Here is a 21,618-nt window from a genome sequence, read left to right as displayed (position 1 = left end):
GCTAATCTTCCTCAGCAAAAAAGAGAGATAGATATCTTTGCCTTTATATATATACACACACACATATATGAAGCATTTTATGGCAAAAGATACTGCAAGAAATGTCATTAGATTTGGAAAAAAATATTTGTAATGCAACTGACAGACAAAGGTTAATTGCTGTAATATGCAAAGAGCTCTTGTCAATTGATAAGATAAACAACTCAATGGAAAATAGACAAAATAATATGAATAGGCAATTCAGAGAAGAAAAATTTCAAACCACATGGAAAGATGCTTAAATTCATTAGAATTCAGGGGGATGTAAATTAAAGTAGTAATAAGATATTAGTTTGCACCCTTCAGGCTGGCAAAATTAAGAAGAGCTTCTATGCCTATTGCATGTGGAGGAAAAGTGTGCTCTTAATCATTGCTGGTGGAGATGTAAATTATTACAGCCTTTTAGGAAATCAATCTGGAAAAATCCATTAAAATTAAAAATACATATGCCCTTTGACCTAGCAATCCCACTCCTGGGAATCTATTCCACAGAAATAAAAGCATCCACCTAAGGGCCCCTGTACAAGAGTGTTCATTGCTGCATTGATTGTAGAGGTGCACGCAGGGGCCTGCATCTGTGGACACACACACACTCACACACACAAACCCTGGAAACAAAGCAAATGCCTCTCAGTAGAGAAACAGTGTAAATGACAGTGCTTTCCCTTAGGGCTCACAGTCCAGAGGCCCAGGGTAAACTGTGATCTTCTCAGTGCATGGGGGTCTCCCCTCGAGCATGAGGCAGGGTGGACAGTTGCTCGGTTTGGGAGCCCTCTTCCTCCTGCCCACAGCCCGCAGCAGGAGTCCAGAGCAGAGTTTGGAGGAGTGATGATCTGGACAGAGGCATTCCTTCTGGACAGGCCTCAGATGCTGTCCCTCTGGTAACAAAAGGGACACCAATAAAGGAGGAGCACAGAGGTGGCTCTCACTGACATCCACTGTCTGTCACACCTACAGTGTGACAAAGCCAAAGCCAGGCAAAAATCTCTACTAACTGAAGAATAAGTGAGACATACGATCAATTGCAAGTAATTATTTCTAAAGACCATGGCTCCCTTCTGATGTTTGTGTTCAAGTCACATCTTCATCTGCCTGACGTTCTCTTTCTTCAGTGAATTAAAGTGTGACGTGAACTCATCCACTTCCGCTCAGCTGTCAGGCAGCCTGGCCTGGCTGGGAAGGCAGCTCTACGCAGGCCTCTGTACTAAATGGAGGCCCACACAGTATAAGTGCAAATATTTAAAATTATAAACAAAGTCAATAAACTATTAGATAAAAATATTCTAAACTCCTACCTTGAAAAACATACCTTCATAACATCAAAGATTTTTAAAAAGTGTAATGCTATGGTTTTCATATGAATGAAAGTTGGCAGCAGTAAAGGTGACAGAATTAATTATTTTTGCACATATTTGGATATCCTGCTGATTGGCTGGTGATGTTTAGATAAGTAATCAAATCAAGATATACATAAATCATAAATTATTACATATTTTGTCATTAACTTTATTTTTCTTGCCTTCCTCATTGCAAAATTACTTAAGTATTACTTAATAATTATCTTGTTGTGCTTGCTTCAGCAGCACATATACTAAAATTGGAACAATACAGAGAAGATTACCATGGCCCCTGTGCAAGGATGACATGCAAATTCATGAAGTGTTCCATATTTTTCAGAAAATGGACTATCTCATCTATGAGATGTTTTTTACAAACCGCCTGGTAACCACTAAACAAATAACACGAATAAAAACACAAATTACAAATAAGAAGAGAGCCAGTATAGAAATTTACCTACCTGAATTAGTAGTCCAAAAATCATGGGATGAGAAACAAAGGAAATGCAAGAGAACTGGAAAACAAGTGATAAAATGGCAGTGGTAGGCCCCTACATTTCAATAATCACTCTAAATGTAAATGGATTGAACTCTCCAATCAAAAGACACAGAATGGCAGGATGGATCAAAGAACAGGACCCAACAATATGCTGCCTCTGGGAAACACACCTCAGCCCCAAAGACAAACACAGACTCAGAGTGAAGGGATGGAAGACAATACTCTAAGCTAATAGTGAACAAAAGAAAGCAGGCGTCACCATATTTATATCAGACAAAGTAGACTTCAAAGCAAAACAGATAAAGAAAGGAAAAGAGGGGCAGTTTATAATGATAAAAGGGACATTCCACCAAGATGACATAACACTTATAAATATATATGCACCCAACACACAAGCACCAAAATTTGTAAAGCAACTGTTAACAAAACTAAAAGGAGACATCAACAACAATACAATAATAGTAGGGGACCTCAACACCTCATTAACACCAATGGATAGATCATCCAGACAGAAAATCAACAAGGAAATTATAGAATTAAATGAAAAATTAGACCAGATGGACTTAATAGATATATAGAGAACACTTCATCCAAAAACAGCAGATTACACATTCTTCTCAAGTGCACATGGAACATTCTCAAGAATAGACCATATCTTGGGAAACAAAGCAAGCATCAATAAATTCAAGAGGGTTGAAATAATATTGAGTATCTTTTCTGATCATAATGCTATGAAACCAGAAATCAACTACAAGAATAAAGCTGGGAAAGGGGCAGAAATGGGAGACTAAACAACATGCTACTGAACAAACAATGGATTATTGAAGAAATTAAAGAAGAAATCAAATATTATCTGGAGACAAATGAAAATGAAAACATGCCATACCAACTCATTTGGGATGCAGCAAAATCAGTCCTAAGAGGGAAATTCATTGCAATACAGGCTCACCTCAAAAAACAAGAAAAATCTCAGATAAGCAACCTCAAACAACACCTAACAGAATTAGAAAAAGAAGAACAAACAAAGCCCAAAGTCAGTAGAAGGAGGGAAATAATAAAAATTAGAGCAGAAATAAACGATATTGAAACAAAAAAGGCAGTAGAAAGTATCAATGAAACAAAGAGTTGGTTCTTTGAAAAACTTGACAAAATTGACAAACCCTTAGCTAGACTCACTAAGAAAAAAAGACAGAAGACTCAAATAAATAAAATTAGAAATGAGAGAGGAGAAATCACAACGGATACCAAAGAAATACAAAGGATCATAAGAGAATACTATGAAAAACTATACGCCAACAAATTGAACAACCTATAAGAAATGGATAAATTCCTAGACTCTTACAACCCACCAAAACTGAAGCAGGAAGAAATAGAGAATCTGAATAGACCAATCACAAGTAAAGAAATCGAAACAGTAATCAAAAACCTCCCAAAAAATAAAGGCCAAGACAAGACGGCTTCTCTGGAGAATTCTACCAAACATTCAAAGAAGATTTAATACCTATCCTTCTCAAACTATTCCAGAAAACTGAGGAAGATGGAGCACTCCCTAACACATTCTATGAAGCCAACATTACCCTGATCCCAAAACCTGACAAGGACAACACAAAGAAGGAAAACTATAGGCCAATATCACTGAGGAACATAGACGCAAAAATCCTCAACAAAATTTTGGCAAACCGAATACAGCAATACATCAAAAAGATTATACACCATGATAAAGTGGGATTTATACCAGGGACACAGGGATGGTTCAACATCCACAAGTCAATGAACGTGATACACTACATTAACAAATGAGAAACAAAAACCACATGATCATCTCAATAGATGCAGAGAAAGCATTTGACAAGATCCAACATCCATTTATAATAAAAACACTCAATAAAATGGGTATAGAAGGGAACTACCTCAACATAATAAAGGCCATATATGACAAACCCACAGCCAACATCATACTCAATGGACAAAAACTGAAAGCCATCCCTCTGAGAACAGGAACAAGACAAGGGTGCTCACTTTGACCACTCTTATTCAACATAGTACTGGAGGTGTTGGCCAGAGCAATTCGGCAGGAAAAAGAAATAAAAGGAATCCAAACAGGCAACGAAGAAGTAAAACTCTCACTTTTTGCAGATGACATGATCTTATATGTAGAAAACCCCAAAGAATCCATAGGAAAACTATTAGAAATAATAAACAGCTACAGCAAAGTTTCAGGGTATAAAATCAACATACACAAATCAGTAGCATTTCTATATGCTAACAATGAACTAACAGAAAAAGAACTCAATCCCATTCACAATTGCAACAAAAAGAATAAAATACCTTGGGGTAAATTTAACCAAGGAAGTGAAAGATCTATACAACGAAAACTACAAGACTTTCCTGAAAGAAATCGATGACAACATAAAGAGGTGGAAAGACATTCCATGCACATGGATTGGAAGAATAAACATAGTTAAAATGTCCATACTCCCTAAAGCAATCTACAGATTCAACACCATCCCAATCAGAATCCCAATGACATTCTTTACAGTGATTGAACAAAGAATCCTAAAATTCATGTGGGGCAACAAAAGACCCAGAATTGCTAAAGCAATCCTGAGAAAGAAGAACAAAGCCAGAAGCATCACAATCCTTGACTTCAAAGCATACTACAAAGCTACAGCAATCAAAACAGCATGGTACTGGTACAAAAACAGGTGCACAGATCAATGGAACAGAATTGAAAGCCCAGAAATGAAACCAAACATCTATGGACAGCTAATCTTCGACAAAGGAGCTGAGGGCCTGCAATGGAGAAAAGAAAGTCTCTTTAACAAATGATGCTGGGAAAACTGGAAAGCCACATGTAAAAGAATGAAAATTGACTGTTCTTTTTCACCATTCACAAAAATAAACTCAAAATGGGTCAAAGACCTAAAGATTAGGCCTGAAACAATAAGTCTTCTAGAAGAGAATATAGGCAGTACACTCTTTGACATCAGTTTCAAAAGAATCTTTTCGGACACCATAACTCCTCAGACGAGGGAAACAATAGAAAGAATAAAAAATGGGACTTCGTCAGAATAAAGAGCTTCTTCAAGGCAAGGGAAAACAGGATTGAAACAAAAAAACAACCCACTAGTTGGGAAAAAATATTTACAAGTTATATATCTGACAAAGGGTTAATCTCCATAATGTATAAAGATCTCACACAGCTCAACAACAAAAGATCAAACAACCCGATCAAAAAATGGGCAGGGGACATGAACAGACATTTCTCCAAAGAAGATATATGGATGGCCATTAGACACATGAAAAGATGCTCATCATCACTAATCATCAGGGAAATGCAAATCAAAACTACACTAAGATATCACCTTACACCTGTTAGAATGGCAAAAATATCCAAAACAAAAAGTGACAAATATTGGAGAGGTTGTGGAGAAAAAGGAACCCTCATACACTGTTGGTGTGAATGTAAACTGGTGCAGCCACTATGGAAAACAGTATGGAGATTTCTCAAAAAATTAAAAATAGAAATACCTTATGACCCAGCCATCCCACTACTGGGTATCTATCCTAAGAACTTGAAATCAGCAATTCCAAAAGTCCCATGCATCCCTATGTTCATTGCAACATTATTTACAATAGCCAAGACGTGGAAGCAACCTAAGTGCCCAGCAACTGATGATTGGATAAAGAAGCTATGGTATATATATACAATGGAATACTACTCAGCTGTAAAAAAGGACAAAATCGTCCCATTCACAACAACATGGATGGACCTTGAGGATATTATGTTGAGTGAAATAAGCCAGACAGAGAAAGACGAACTCTGTATGACTCTACTCATAGGTGGAAGTTAACATATAGACAAAGAGAACTGATTGGTGGTTACCAGGGGAAAGGGGGGGTGGGAGGAGGGCACAAAGGGTGAAGGGGTGCACCTCAACATGACTAACAATAACATACAACTGAAATTTCACAAGGTTGTAACCTATAATAATCTTAATAAAAAGAAAAAAATAATTATCTTGTTATAATCAAGATTTTTGCACAATTTATGTTCTATTGATGATGACAAATTAGACTATCTTTTTTGAGTCAGTGTAATTCTTAGATAATTTTTAAAATTAGTTTCAATTTGGAGAAAGTTTCAGTAATAAGTATTGTCATCAAAATCTTAGAAACAATATTTACATTTGGAAGCGAACCATGAATTGTCCCTATCCTGTTCAAATATTTTAATGGAGTTGTATTAGATAAATTATCATTATTGCAGAACATATTACAAAATATTTTAATTTTACAATATAAATTTCTACCTCTGACATTGTAAACGTCACCATCTCTTAAAGTAATATGTAGCTTCATGCAGTGACGTGAACAATTAGCATCACATATGTCACATCTACGCTTACGTATATGTAGATTTAAAGGTAAAATAAAATGTTAATATTGCAGAATGTTCCTGAGCCGCCATGTGCAGCTGTCAGTCCCGCACTAATCTGTGAGTGCCCCCCGGACCATGAACTGGGGCACGAGCAGAAGCGTGGAAGGGGACACGTGGCCCCACTAGGAAACAGTAGTTCATTCTGCGAGAAACTCCTGCACTCACGCCATCTGAGAAAAAGGATTTGACGAGTTAATTAATTGTCTTTTTTCTTACCGAAGTGCTTCTGCCACTCAAATCTTCCTTTTACTCTGAAGTAGTGTCTGTCTCTGATGTTGGCAGAAGCACAACCCAGAGACCTTTGTGACATACAGACACAGTTGCTTTTCGTGTTGAGGACATGGGGCGTTTCCCTGGGGCCTGAAGCTGCAGGCTGCGCTCGGCCAGCGCTGAGCACCCAATCCCAGGTGCTTCTTCATCAATTTATTTGTTGTGTATTTGTGACATGTGGGACCTTCTAAAGCAGGGCTTCACAAACTTTCTGTGGTCAAAGATTGGTTTTTAATTTTCCAATCCAAAGCAAACCAATTCTTTTGTAAAAATCCAACAAAAATAAATCACTAGAAATATGAAACAAAAAAATCCATACAAAATACTAGGCTACGTTTTTAAAGATTCAACAGATACAAAATTCCTCACCATTTCTGTGTGTAACTCCTCCAGAACCACTCACAGAGTGTCTGTGGACCGGTGCCGGCCCACACATCACACCTCTCAGGGTGCTGCCCCAGGTCGTGGGCCCCTGAGTAGAAGTCCCTCTCGCCTCTGTCTAAGGATGGCACCAGAAGCCACCAGGCTGAATCCTACCCCACAGTCTTTTTCTATCTGTTTGCGTACTTTCCTCTATGTCATGCAGCTCTCATTTCAGGCTGCCAAGTCCTCTGTTCTCTAACTCTCCTGACACAGGTGCAGATGCCCAAGGTCCCACCATCTCTACAAGACTCTGCAGCCCCTGCTTCTCCTTGAGTCACCCCACGCTGATGTATGATGAGGGGCCTTGAGTGTCATCCCTAGAGAGGAGGCTTCTGAGCCAAGGGTCACGCCCAGAGTGTGAGGTTGCCTTTGACACAGCCAGGACCTCTCCTGGGCCTGATGGTCAGCTCCTGAGACTGTCGGGAGAGGAAGATCAGGTTCAGGAAGTCTCCTTTGCCCCTTGAACTCAGGGAATGTGGTTACTTTCTGGCAGGGCCACTTGCAGAGGACAGATGCCATTTCTGGAGCTGAGGCTAAACTGCTCACCTGTCCTTACTCTTAGGGGCTGATGCCGGAACCTGGGGCTGAATTGTTTCAGTGATTGTTTCTGCTGGAGGAGTCAGGACCCTGTATCCAGGGCAAATGGTTGTGCGTGCCATCAGAAGCAGATGTTTGAATTTGAGGTGTTTATGAAGATCAGACCAGAAAGCCCGTAGTCAGCTCCCAGACAAGGAGCTGGTGAAAGAAGGCCATGTAAGCTGGTCAGAGCTGATGTCTCCCTGTGGGTTATTAGGTTAATTTCACAGTCTATAGTGATCCAGATTTGCATCAATAATTTCTAACCTGTAATTTTCCTATAATAGACTTCAAGACCCTGTAAGTCTGGTATTCAAATATGAATCGCTCCCATCCTGATTGCCTGTGGGGAACAGATCGTGTGTGCTAGACTGCTGGTGAATATCAGCTACTTTAATATGTAAAAGAAAATTATTGAGTTATTTTTATGCTTTAGTTGTCTGGTACTTGGCCCTGGGGTGACTTAGGGCAGCGGGAATATTGGCTTGGTGTGTGAGAATTTGATAAAGGAGACGGTTGGAAGCGTAGGCTCTGGATTGGTTGGTTTGTATATCAAAGGTTCACTCACAAGAGAGGCACTAGGAATTAGCTAATCTTGGAAGGGGCAGTCTTTCCAGGATCAAGGTCTCAAATGCGAGAGCATTAAGAATACAGAAAATAAGAAGATAGAATCAATACAGTAGCTGGGTTCTGAAATGGATAATCCCAAGAGTGAGCATTCCAAGGAAGCAGGAGGTACCAGGACAGTTAAAAGCTATGCCCAGAACTGGCACAACGTCAGTTCTGCTGTAAGCTATTGGTTGAAGCGGACACTGGACAATTCAGATACAAGGGGGAAATAAAGTCCACCTCCTGATAGGAGTGTGGCAGGGTCACATCACAAGCACATGTGGGATGGGTGATATTATCGTGGCCATCTTTGGAAACTACAATCTGTCAGGTGCATATTTAATCAATGTAAATATCTGAATAAATATTCGACAACATCCAGCTTGGTGGATTCTGCAGGCCAAATGCTCCCAAACAAAAATATCTCAATGTATGAATGCCCTGTATCTCCACCAATCTGAATAGCAGGAAGTCCAGTCCTTCCAAGGGAGTCTCTCCTCAGTATTTCCAAAGTTTCCAGTAATGTGGAAGTCAGCCTACAAACTACTCCTGGTCCTTGGTCATTGCTGCGCACTTTGGGTGTATCAGAAATTCAGCTATTTCCCCACTGGCCAGGACTCCAAACCACTGCTCCCCCAGTCCCAGCATGCCTTGCCACGCCCCCTCTTACCTCCCCAACCTGGTGACTCTGAGTCACAGGCTTAAATTCCAGCACCATTAAGGTGAGCCCCTCCTAGGGGTTCTGAAACGAGATGTCTGCCTGGGGCAGCCCGCAGTCCTTTAGCTATGTTTTTCTATCCTCCTCCATTGAGTGAGAATGATAATTATTTTTCCCCAGGGCAATGTGTGGGGGTAAACAGATTCTAAAGATTCAGCTCAACTCTCCTGCCAGCAGCTCTCAGGCCCACCCCTGTGGAAACAGCCATATTGTGGGGAGTGTGTTACCTGACTCGGATCAGTATGGCAACCTCAGCTTTCCCACATGGAAATGGGTGGGCGAGGCTTGACTAAGAGAGGAAGGATGTGGTTGTCTCCTTTGCCCAAGGCGTGTAGGAACCCAGCAACCACCCAATCGGAATGTCCTGTGACTTTAGATTTTATAGTCTACAGAAACTGCCCTCAGGTGATTGGAGCATGGACATCTTTTTCTGTAATGATCAATTATCCCACTTTCTTGCTTCAGTCTGGGCCTCTGTTTCTTGTGGTCTGGCGAGGTCTTTGCACAGGTGGGGCCTGAGGCCACTTCTAGACAGAATTGCTCCTGCTGGGGTCTTCAGAAGGACCTCAGGGCAGCCTCATGTCTGCCTGGACAGGAATGGCCAGGTGGCTTGGGGAAGGTCCTGTGGCCAGAGTGGCCTCTAAAGCTGTCCACTCATCCTCAGCCAGGCCTCTAACTGTGCTCCTCCTGGAACTCTGGTCCTCATTCACAAGGGAAAAAGTGTGACGTGGAAAAATATTTATTTACAACTTCCCTCTGCCTTCTAAAGAAGGTGGAGCTCAAAGACTGCTTGTTGTTGGGGGGTCATGGAAGGGAGACTGCAAAATTGGAAGCAACGCAGGGAAGAGTTAAACTACTCTGCACAAAGAGAGGGAAATATATGGGCGCCGTGGCGGGAGTGGAGACTGAAGCTTGTGGAGAGGGATAAAGAGGGAGGGAGGAGAAACTTTGTAGGGAGAGTGGAGATGTCTAATTGGAATGTCGGTTGAGTTTGCTGTGTGCTGTGCGATGTGACCCTGTACTTTGTCTTCCCTGTTGAAACTTCAGAACAAAATTGGTTTCTTACTCTGATGCATTGTGTGGTGGATTTTCTTTGGAGAAAGAAACAGGAATGCTGAGTCTTGCTTTAAGGTTGGTGAGGGGTGGTTCAGAGGCTCCCACTGGAAGAGCACCAGGCCGAGACTCAGGGCCGCACGGAGCACTGGGTGCCTCTACACTGTATTCTCCAGTCTGACTGTTCCCTTCTTTAAGGAAAAGAACGTTTAAGGTAGAGGGCACAACCAGGGCAAAAGGCGAGTTTGGAAGGGGGAGGAAGAGACATGTGTGGGTGGAGAATGCCTGTGAATACAGTCATGCATCGTTTAACGACAGGGATACAGTCTGAGAACTACGTTGTTAGGTGATTTTGTCATTAGGTGCAAATATCATAGAGTGCACTTACCAAACCTGGATGGTATAGCCTACTACACGCCTAGGCTATATGGTACTAATCTCAGCACTGTCATACATGCGGTCCGTTGTTGACAGAAGTATTGTTATGCAGTGTATGACAGTATATTTGGAGGTGGGTGAGAAACAGAGAGGTAGGAGATCGTGCCAGTAGGTGTTAGGGGTCTGGGTAGGACTTTGCTTACCTTCCACATCAAGGGTTCTCCCAGATATCCTACTCATGAAAATCTTGTTGTTAGTGCCATCTAGTCGATTCTGACTCCCGGAGACCCCTTGTACAGCAGAGCGGAACCCTGCCTGTCTTTTTTGCGGCATCCTCTCACCTTCTAGTGCTATATCAGACAATACTCCACTGCTATTCATAGGGTTTTCATGGCCAATTTTTTTGGAAGTGGATGGCCAGGTCCTTCTTTCTAGTCTGTCTTAGTCTGGAAGCCCCACTGAAACCTGTCCACCATGGGTGACCCTGCTGGTATTTGAAATACCAGTGGCCTAGCTTTCAGCATACAGCAACACACAATCGCCACAATATGGCAACCAAGAGATGAGTGGTGTCGTTCCCTGACTGGGAAACAAACTTGGTCTGTGGCAGTGAGAGTGCAGAATCTTAACCACTGGACCACCATGGATAGTAAAAATCTTAGGGTAATCTAAATAAATCTCTGTTCCATGTGGTCCAGGCTCAATTCAGTATCGTTCAAAGCAACACAGTCCCGTCTTCATTGTGTAAACCCTGTCACCTCTAATCACCCATTAGCTTCCTCCAAATGGAACTCTCAGTTCTACAGCAAAGAAGGCTCCCACCCGTTCTGTGTCCCTCCTGCGGGGGCAACCACCTCTTTAGGACTCAGCCAAAGCGTCGGCCAATCCCAGGCTGCTCAGGGCACTTTGTAAAGCATATTCCAGTGGGAAGTGAAATAGCACTGGAGAGAGTGGTGTCTTGGCTATAGGGAGGCGTTTTGGACTCTTCAGTCCTCTCTGTATGTTCTTGTAAAGGTCCCCAAAGAGCTTCCTAGCAAAGACATTGCACACTTTTTAACTACTCGGCAAGTGGTTTACAAATCCTTCTGAATACCAAGAGATTAGTCTGGGGAAATCCAAAACTTTAGAAAAAATTAATTGAAAGTGCTATTGAATTGAGGAGGTTTTGCCTGAGTAAATATTTTCTCTATGGAATTCTGATCTATTCATGTAGCAATCCTAATTACGATTTTGCTAATTTGGGGGTAGTTTCAGAGAAAGTGCTTTATTCTATCAGGAGCCATCACTAGGTTAAGAGGATTTTGTTTTTTCATTTGTGATGTTTCAAAGGAAATTCATTCTTGCAACAGCTTTAGCGATTCTTTGCTTATTTCTGCTGCCTTGCTGCTCAAGGTTGACAAGAAAACACCTCTGGCTTTTGCTAGTTCCCGTGGCTGGTCCCGTGTATGCCAGCCACGTTCTCTCTCTACCAGCCCTGCTGGGTGCTCACAGCAGATCAAGCAGAGGTGGATGTGCTGCATTTTCTAGGAGTTTCTATTTTCTTCATTATCTTCAAAATGGATGGCAAGACTGTCAGAGCAGAGGCCAAGTCCTCTCAGGCCTTGGCGTCTTTGTGTATGCAGTGACTTCTACCTGAAACACTCTCTCCCCTTCCTCTTCACCTGGCTCTCTCCAACTCATTCTTGGGTTCTCAGCTCAGTTATCACTTTCTCTGGGAAGTCTTCTCTGACACTATGTTTACATCCATAACCATGGACCTGTCTTCTGAACTCTAGACCTGTGGACTCATTAGTATGGACATTTCATTGGATGTCTCATAGGCACCTCAAATTCAACACGTCCCAAACTGAATGCATCATTGCCCTTTCCTTCCCCTCTCCATCTCTTCTCTCTCCTCCACTCTAAACCTGCTTCTTCGCCAGTGTTCTGTGTCTCCTGGTAAGGCGCTGTGGGCCATAACGTCACCAGGACCAAGAGTTATTCCAGAATCTTCCCTTTCCCCTGTCCCCATGTCTACCTCAATTCTACTTCATTCCTGAATCCAATGGATCCTACCTCTTAAGTTTCTCTTAGATGGATTCTTTCCTTTCCTTCTGTTAAAATGGACTTAAAGTTTATGTCCCTTCACAGTTCATATAGTGAAAGCCTAATCCCCAATGTGATGATATTTGGTGATGGGGAATTTGGGAGGTAATTAGGTCATGAGGGTGGAGCCCTCATGAATAGGATTAGTGTCCTCATAATAAGGGACACAAGAAAGCTTGCTTCTCTCTCTGCTGTCCACCATGTGAGGATACAATGAGAAGCTGGCCATCGTCTGTAAACCAGGAAGGTGGCCTTTACCAAGAACTCAGTCATGCTGGTACCCTGATCTTTGACTTCTAGACTACAGAACTGTGAGAAACAAACGTTATTTAAGCCAGCCGGTCTATGGTAATTTGTTATAGCGCACTGAACTAAGACTCCTTCCTCTTCCTAGCTTGGGATGCTATCCTTGTTTGCTTGATTACTGCATTCGTCTCCTAGCTGGCCTCCCTGCCTCTGGTCTCATCTTCCACTCTGGCTATCATAGTGATCTTTGATGTGAATCATCTAATTTTATTTCTTGCTTTGGATTCTTTAGTTTCTACAACCCCCATCCCATTAAATATAATCTAAATTCTTGTCCAGCTTTTACCTACTTGTCTAACTTCTTCTTCTGTCGCTTTGGACTGGTCAGGACTCTTTAAATTGCAAGGAACAGAAAATCAAACTCAAACTCACTAAGCAAAAATGAAATTTGTTAGTTCATGTAAGTGAACATCCAGGGATAGATCTGGCTCAGCTTCAGGTGTGGCTGGGTCCAAGGGCTCAAGCAATGTCATCAGAAAGCTGTTTCTATCTCTTAGCTATGCTTTTATCCTTCTCAGTTCCTTTCTCTGGCAGGCTTCTTCTCACATTGTGGCAAGATAGCTGCCACAGCTACAGATTTCTACATCCTCGCAGGAACAAATCCAGCAGGAGGAGCATCCCTGTCACATGAGTACTCTAGCAAAATACAGGATTAGATCTGGTTGGACCTGTTTGGCTTGCCTGGAGTGAGATGCCCTCTTGTCAATCAATCACAGTGGTCAGAGGAAGTTCCTGTTTTGATGGTCCAGGTCTTGAGTCGTATGCCCATCCCTGGAGTCGGGGTAGGGATCAGCTTTTCCCAAAGCACATGAATAACAGTGAATGGGGCAGTTTTCCAGAGGAAAAATGGAGAACTGACTGTAGGAGAAGTCAGAATGGATTGGGTTTTCTTATCTCTCTCCCTTCTAGACTGTGAGCTCCTTGAGGACAGGGACCCTGTCTTTACATTTTGGTAATGCCCGTACCTGGTACAAGGTCTGGCCTACAGTAGATACTACTCATTACCTTGTCCTTTATAAGAATCGTGCACACCAGCGCTTGTGCTCAATCACATTCATACAAAGCCTTGTACATTAGCAGATCCACATATACATATACTCACCCTCACACAAGTATACACGCACACACATACATTGCAATTAATATTAAATGCCCCCAAACACACATGACTATATACCTGTACATCTGCCTCCACACAATGACTCACACACATTGTTTGTGCTCCCAAAGTGTAGGGGAATGATCTGGGGTTGAGTGTGAAAGGCCACGCAGTCTCTGATCTTCCTTGGTGTGGAGGTTCCATCTATGAAGGTTCAATCCTGCCAGCGCATCTGAAGGAGGTGGAGCCTGTATGCTGTAGGGAGGTAACTATCTGATAATTTACCTCATTCCATAGGCCAGAGGCCTGAGAAGGTGCAACGAGCTCTTGGTAATCAGAACTTTGCTCCAACCCTCTCCACTCTCTACTTTATATGTGTTAGACTGGAGAAGAGAGAAGATGAGTAATACCAAGTGTTGGCAGGGATGTGGGAACTGTGGAACTCTCACCACTGGTGAGAGTGTTGAATGGTGCAACCGCCTGACCCCATGCTCGCTGGACCTGCAGACACAGAGAGAAAGTGCGGGCCACATGTTCCTCCCTAGTGACCTTGGGGCATGTGGGTCTAAATCTCTAACAGCTGTGAAGGTCCAGGGTAATGCTGCAGAGATGCTCTTGCTGATGGTGCAGCAGAGAAAAGGGAATGACATTGCACATCTTGGCTGGGTGGAACCTTCCCAAAAGATGTGTTGGGAAAACTAGGACAGATGTGCCACCAGGAACTCTGCACCGAGTGGTGCTTACTGAGCCTCAGTCTGACCTGAGGGAGGGAGATGGTCAACAGGTGACTCCGTGTAACTTAAAGTCCCCTTGAGCTCCGGCTCTGGCTGATCTTCATCCTCTGGAGGACCGCAGCAGGCAGCCCTGTGCTCGACAGGCTACCTGGGCAGTTTGAGTGCAGGCCCAGACGACACTTTGAAAAGCACTGGTGTGGAGAGGGAAGAGGACCCAGGGCAGAGTGTGGAGGAAGAGCCTCATCTGGACATGGCCAGAGAGGGAGGAAGAGACCCCGGGAGCAGGAGTTACAGGTGCCTGGGGAGGTCAAGATATTACGTACGATAAGAGGTGAGAAAGGGCCATTATGCTTCATAACAAGGACAAAGAAAGAAGACAAGAGACCATGAAAAGATTTTTTTCCCTCACGATGTATAATAAAGACTAAACAGTATTTAAGCATGATTGAGGAGATGAAAAACTCTGATATTGTGAACTCAATATCCAAATAAAATACATGTGCCTCTAAGTCTGATGCTTATTCAGGAAAAAACCAACAAGTTTGCCCAAGGACGTAAGGTGCCCTTAAAACCTTCATTTGTTGCTTGTCAGGGCTGTTTGCATCGATTGAAAGCTCGTGCTTGCCTTCCTGATGTTACAGTGAGTAGTAAAGCCACACACGCTGACGCTGACGCAGAAGCAGAAGCAGCAAAAGCTGGATGAAAGGGAGAGTCGCTCTCATTGGAAGAGGCATTCCTGACCTCGTTAAGATTTGTGCAAGGTGCAGGACCTTCAGAGGGTGGCTTTCTGTCAGACTTTGGGATTTCGAGGATTGGTAAAAAGGTTTTTTAAAAAGGAAGTTAATACGAGGTTGAAATTTTTATTTTGTCAACTAAGGACACGAAAAAATATCCCATCATTTCACAAAAGGTAGGAAGGACATCATCTAAGAATAAAGGACAGCCCTTTGAATGGAACACATTTAGCTTGGGTGGAACCCAGGTGTGACCAAGTCTCTGCTATTGCTCTGTCCACACTGCAGCAGGACTCAGCATTTGGTAACATTCCCCGAAAGTCAAATAGGATTCCACAAATCATTAGCAAGTGATGAGATGGTGAAGCCATGGGACAGAGGGTGACCTTGCAAACCACAAAAACAGAACTGAAGCCAAACACCCCTTAGTCATCTCTGTTCTACCCATGAGTCTCACTTTGGTGGCCAGTTGCCTCATTTTCATCTCATTGTTCCCCCCAGGCTGCCCCCTGACTTCCAGAAAGGTTGCAGTAGACGTCAAAATGCCATTTTTTTTGTTTTATAAGAGTGAAATAGTTGAAATCTGTAATTCAGGTGCCTCTGCATTCCAGCCTTCTAGGCTGCTCTTTCCATCAACATCTAGGTAAAGCGACTCCAACTTGCTATGGGAAAATCAGTGCTGTTTCCCAGGGGTGTAGATGCAGGGAAGGAGGGCAGGAGTGAGGGGATGCGCTTCTCTCTCCTCGCTGCCGCCTTTTCCCCTAGGCTCCTGACTCCCTCTCTTGCTGAGGGCCTCTTTCCTAAGGCTACCTCCTGGGATCATTCCAAAGTTCCTTGAGTTTATTATGTGGTGCAATTTAGCTTCCTCTTTGTCTAGTCCTTCCCATCCAGAGCAGCCCTGGGGCCTCTCTTTGCATAATTAAAAGATCCATTAAGGTGTTTTCCCAAACAAAAGAGCAGCTCTGTCTCCCTCAGAGGAATTCTATCATCCTCTTAGGACAACGATGTCTCTGACTGCAGTCAGATTTTAAAATACTAATAAACTACTAATACACACACACACACACACACACACACACACACACACACACACACGAGATGAGAGAGAGACAGAGAGATAGAGATTGGAGGGAGAGAGAAAGGTATTAGGGCATTTTCTCTTTATGTTCAATGTACGCATGAAACAAATAATAACCAGGAGCTGCTAGAGTGAATATTCCAGAACTCACTAACTCACCAGGAAGAAACATGTGGCCAGCACCTTCTTTCTGTGTCTGCAGGTGCTACCAAACCAAAGTGGGTTTTCTTCCTGGTGAGCTAAAATCAGACGCCACTACAAGTAGTTGTCACACAAAGTAAAGTATATTTGCAGCAAATAGGAGACCACACAGAATCATTTCCAAAGTCGTGGCTCCCTGAAAAAATGGAAGCAGGTGTCTTTTATTTCAGGTGGGGAATGAATATTTAGAAGGGATGTTTGGTCATCACATGTAGAAGCGGTTATTAGCTGGTGCAGACACAGTCTGAAAACATGTTCTCACATACATCGCATCTTATGCTAATAATGCCTAGGCTCCTCCTAAGGCAGAGATTTTAGTATTAAAATGAGGCAGAGGGCATTTTCTGGTCACCTTCAGGTCATCTGCCCAGGTGCTGCCTTTGCAGTGGGGCTCAATCTGGTTCAGTTCAGTTGATGCGGATATCTCTTCCTCATATAGCTCTGAAAATCAACCTTGAGGGATGTTAAGCACCTGGAAACTTCCTTTTTGCTGCTTAGGAAATTAAGGAATGCACCCTTGACACAAGCAGAGAGCAAGCTTGGAGTCAGGTGAGCAGAATGTCCAGTCCTTCCATCCCACGATTAGAGATGTGTCACCTTCAGGACAGGAAGTGCTCCTAGTCTGCTGCTCCCAACCCCTATGTCCATCTTCTTGCAGAAGTATCCTCAAGGCCATGGGCAAGATGCCTTTCTCCTTGCAGTTTGCATGGCCCTGCCATTGTAACTGTGGGCCCTCCAGGACCAGTTCAACTGACTCCATGTTATCAACAGAGTAGTTAAGAAATTGTCTTTCAGAAAATTTGCAAAGTCACGTAGCCAGAGCATGTGCAAAAGAAGAAATCTTGACCTGAAATGACCTTGGAACCAAAGATCCTCCTCCACACAGAAACAAAGGACTTGGACACGACTGAAACTTAAAAGTTGGACTCTTATCAGAAGTAAGGGATCTATTGTTCGGGAAGATCTGGTATTAAAACTCCTTCCCCACCTTACCGTAAATGTTTAGAAACTCATCATAAATGTCTAGAACCTTGTCATAAATATTTAGAACCTGACCATAAATGCTTGAAGCCCACCAATCAAAACCTGTCCTGCCAGCGTTCCCACATGCCAGCCTGTTCTCCCTAACCTCTTAAGTTTTGCCCCAAATCCTGAATCATGGAGACAGATCTGAGGGCACACGCCCCCTGTCTCCCTGTAGATCAATCTCACAGAATAAAGCTAATTTCTTTTCCCAAAAGCTGATGCCATAAATAATTATCTTGTTTATGTGCATCTGGCGGGAGAACCCCATTTTTGTGTGGTAACACCATCACCTCCCTCCAGGACACCCCTGATTCCTGCTTTCTCTTTTGGAACACTTTCCTACATCCCCTTTGGGACTGACCCAAAGGCAGACTAGTGCCTTGACACGGGTTGTAGTGCAGGGTCTGCCCAGGGTGTCTTCCCTCTCCTCACAAGTGGGGGACTCTCCACATTCCTTGTAGAGCTGGTCTCAGAGTTTGACTAAGTTGTTGGTGGTGCCTCATTCTAACACCCAGGTGCTGACAACCTGACACCCTACATTACAGCAAGACGCATCAGATATGGTTCCAAAACATAAAGGAGTCAGACAGATTTTGGAGTTTTTTGAGGCATTTATTCAAGTTTGGGAGCAATACAGTGACCAGCAGCCTTTGTACATCTCCTCAGACCACCAGGTTCTAAGATGCTCCTGCAGGGGAGGAAAAACTTCCTTCTACTGTCTTAGGTTCTGTGGCTGGCCTGAGAATTAAACTGACATAAGACAGATGAACAGGAGAAAAGTGTACAAATTTATTCATTTATAAATTTATTTAATGTTTTTATGTGCATACAGGAGTCTTCAGAAGGAAAATGAAGACTTGAAGAAGCCATTAGGCCCAAGAGCTTAGGTACATTTTTACACAAATAACAATAAATTGTGGGGAGGAAACAAGACAAAGGGGCTTTGGCTAGGGACAGTGAATTGTGAGACAGTGACTAGGAAATACATGGGGGAAACTAATGGAAGATGAGGGTTATTTTAGTAGGTCTCTTTGCACAGATCCATTTCGACGTGGATTTCCAGGCTCTCATCATAAGAATGTTTTCCTCTTCCTGGTGTAGGAAGGGTGCCTTTCTTGGGGGAAATTTTATGGCCTGCTTTCAGGTGGAAAGCAGGAAGGCACAGAGCCCTTCCTGCATCTGCTGTTTCTCAAGTGCCTTCAGCTCAAAATAGTATGAAAAGTGGCATAATTTGGAGTGGCGTGTCCTGAACTCCTATACTCCCTTCACTGCCCCAAGGGGGGATCACAGCCCTGAGCTGATCCCCACAGTCCTGCCTCCTGGGGACATGCCAACTGTGAGACCTTCTTCTCCCTTTGCGCTGGCTGCAACACAGAGCTCCTCTTCTCTCCCAAGAGGCCTCTTCAGGCTGCTTGAGCCTGAGAAGGAAACAGTGGGGGATGTTGTTAGCATCGTCTTTGAGAAGAGTGTGGATATTTATGTGATATCCAGCCAGAGGCCAACCCTGCACTCTAACTTCCCTGTAACCATGGAAGCCGAAGGTAACAGGTTAAAGCCTTTCAGGACAGGGCACTCAGGGCCGCACTGAAGGGGAAATGAGGTTGAGGTGTGAGCAGAGTCCCTGGGGAGGCCAGTTACCAAGGCTGCAGGGTCTTTAGTCCTCAGGACCTGTCTCAGAGCACTAGGGTGGGGCTGGGAAGACTGAACAAGGGTCCCGAAGGTGCAGCTGGAGGCTGGGGAGGGACCTCTTGGGGGAACACTGGTCTCTAGCATGGGTCAGTAATCTCTCCCTTCTTCTACACCAATGGTCTTCATTTGTCTGGAAAAGAACCAAGTGGGGCAAGAGGTGTCGGAGTGGGGAGCACTGAGTCTAGATCCTCCACCTGTGCTCACTTTACTAGGAGAGAGGTGGTAGTCAGGTCTCAGACCTCCACAGAGCACAAGGATCTGCCCATGGGAAGGCAATGTTCTCATCTCCTGAGCTGTTTCAGGTGGGGTTGGTGGTGAGCAGCGCCAAGTCAGGCCCTGGCTTCTGACATTGTTAAGGTGTTATCATTACTTTTACAGGCTGAACATGTGTCCGTTGTTATGGGGCTCTTTACTTGATCCGAACCAATGTCTATCTCTAGAATTCAGGCAAGGATAGATATTTCTGGCAACCAGTGGGACAGCATCCCCTTTCGTGTGGACTGTGGTCCTTTGGGACGAGACCTTACCCTAGAGAAGAGGTGGCCAGGCCAACAGGTTTGCTGAGTGGAGGCATCAAGGGGCAAAGTAGTTTTAGGTCCCTCCTTGCCTGTGTCTCCATCACCAACCCCCACGGGCTCAGTCTGGATGCTAAGGCATGGGAGAGGGGATGGCTGGGAAGGTCAGAACTGCTAAAGTCCTTTCCCTAAAGTTCCATAAGGTCATGGGGCCGAAGCAGCCCTGCTCTGGACCCCTCTGACAGAGAACGGCATGGGAGGAGAGAGGTTTTGTCCCCCTCTGCATGGCCGGGGGGCAGCTTTGCATGTGGGGGACAGTCTCTGGCTCCACAGTGTTGCCTGGGGGACCGATTAGTACCCAGCAGAAGTGTCAGTGTCAGGCAGACACAGTCCCTAGCAGAAAAGGAATAAATCCACGGCTGTCGTATAGCAACTGACCAGCTTCATCCATGAGCACATGTGGGTCACCTCCTGGGACTCCTAGAAACACTTGGGGAGATTTAGCAGGTGGTGGGGTCCTGCATGTACCAGGGAACTCATGTGCCTACTGTTTTCTTCCTTTCTAGAGCTTGTCAGCAGCCTTGGACTTGTGCGAGAAGGGAAAGAAACCAGGTTTTCTGCTTAAGGAAACAAAACCTCATGTTTGTCCGCAGACAGATCCTTCTAAGCAGTTGCTCTCTAAAGGGCCGGGCCTCCGGGTGCTCGCCCCACGTGTGCCCAGGGCTGGGAGGCTGCCTGGAAGAGCTGCTGGTGGCTGTGGCTTGGGCCGTTGGGGTCTTGGGGCCTGGAGGCTGTGTGATCTGACCCTGTGCTACGCAGATAGCCTGGCCCAGGCTCACAGCAGCCAGCTGCCGCCAGCACAGGCAATTCCTCAAGGTGAAAGCACTCTCCAGCGGGTCATCTGGCCGTGTCTGAGTGGTTTTCTGTTCGCGGAATCATTTATTTCTGGTGTCAGGGAGGCCCAGGGCAGCTTTTCCCACTGGCTGTAAATGCTCCGAGCATCATCGATTCCTCTGCTCCCGTCGCTGGAAATCTGCTGGACCAGCAAGTCTGTATCTGGGATTACTAGTGGGTGGGGTGGGGAGGGCAAGGGCCAGTGTGGCTCTGGTTCCTTCCCTCAGCAGAGGCGGGTGACAGGATGCTAAAGTCCCCTGGGTCCCCTGGGAAGCAGGCTCTTGGCTTGGACACTGTGTTGGAGTTTCCTGGTCTGCAGCTGGGGGAGTGTGGCTAGGTTGTGATGACAAGGATCCCAGGCTTACAATGACTCCTGACACTTCTCTTGGAGCCTACCCTGTACCTGGGTCACTGGGTAGGCCCCTGAGCTTGGCTGAGGACTCCCTCAGACTGCATCTTCCTCCTTCCGAAGATGCCCCAGATCTCCATTTCCCTTCTTCCTGTCACAGGCTGTGGCTTACCCAGGTAGGGGCTGCTTTTAAACCCCGGTCTGTAGGGAGGGGCACCGTTCAGGCCCAGGGTAGAGCAAAATGGGCCAGAGTCAGTGTGATGCACACACGCATTGTGATTATGAGACTTGGGTGACCTCTTGTGAACTTGTCTGCCTATGAGTGTCTGCGTGTGTGTCTGTGTGGCTTCAGCATGTGTGCCTCCATAATGCGTCTGTGTTTGCACATGATCCCACGTGATGATAAGAGTGCCCAGGGGCCTCTATGTGGGTAGGTGTGTTTATGCGTGCGTTTACCTGGTGTGACTTTGTGCAGGCATTTGTGTGTCTACGTATGCACGTGTGCCGGCTTGTGTGTGTGTGCTGGTATGTTTGTATCTGTGTGTGTGTATATGTCTGGCATTTG

General features: G+C 44.5%; 1 non-coding gene across 1 annotated transcript; it reads left to right on the top strand.

The window, feature by feature from the left end:
- The first annotated feature begins 1,606 nt into the window (after positions 1-1,606).
- LOC139078298 (U6 spliceosomal RNA) lies at positions 1,607-1,713 on the top strand. The gene has a single exon (XR_011531229.1). It is a non-coding gene; the product is annotated as a U6 spliceosomal RNA (small nuclear RNA).
- The last annotated feature ends 19,905 nt before the right edge of the window (positions 1,714-21,618 follow it).

The sequence above is a fragment of the Equus przewalskii genome, chromosome 1 (assembly GCF_037783145.1).
Source record: "Equus przewalskii isolate Varuska chromosome 1, EquPr2, whole genome shotgun sequence".
Lineage (NCBI taxonomy): Eukaryota > Metazoa > Chordata > Mammalia > Perissodactyla > Equidae > Equus > Equus przewalskii.
The sequence above is the reverse complement of the archived record's forward strand: the minus strand, read 5'-3'. Positions and strand labels throughout refer to the sequence as shown.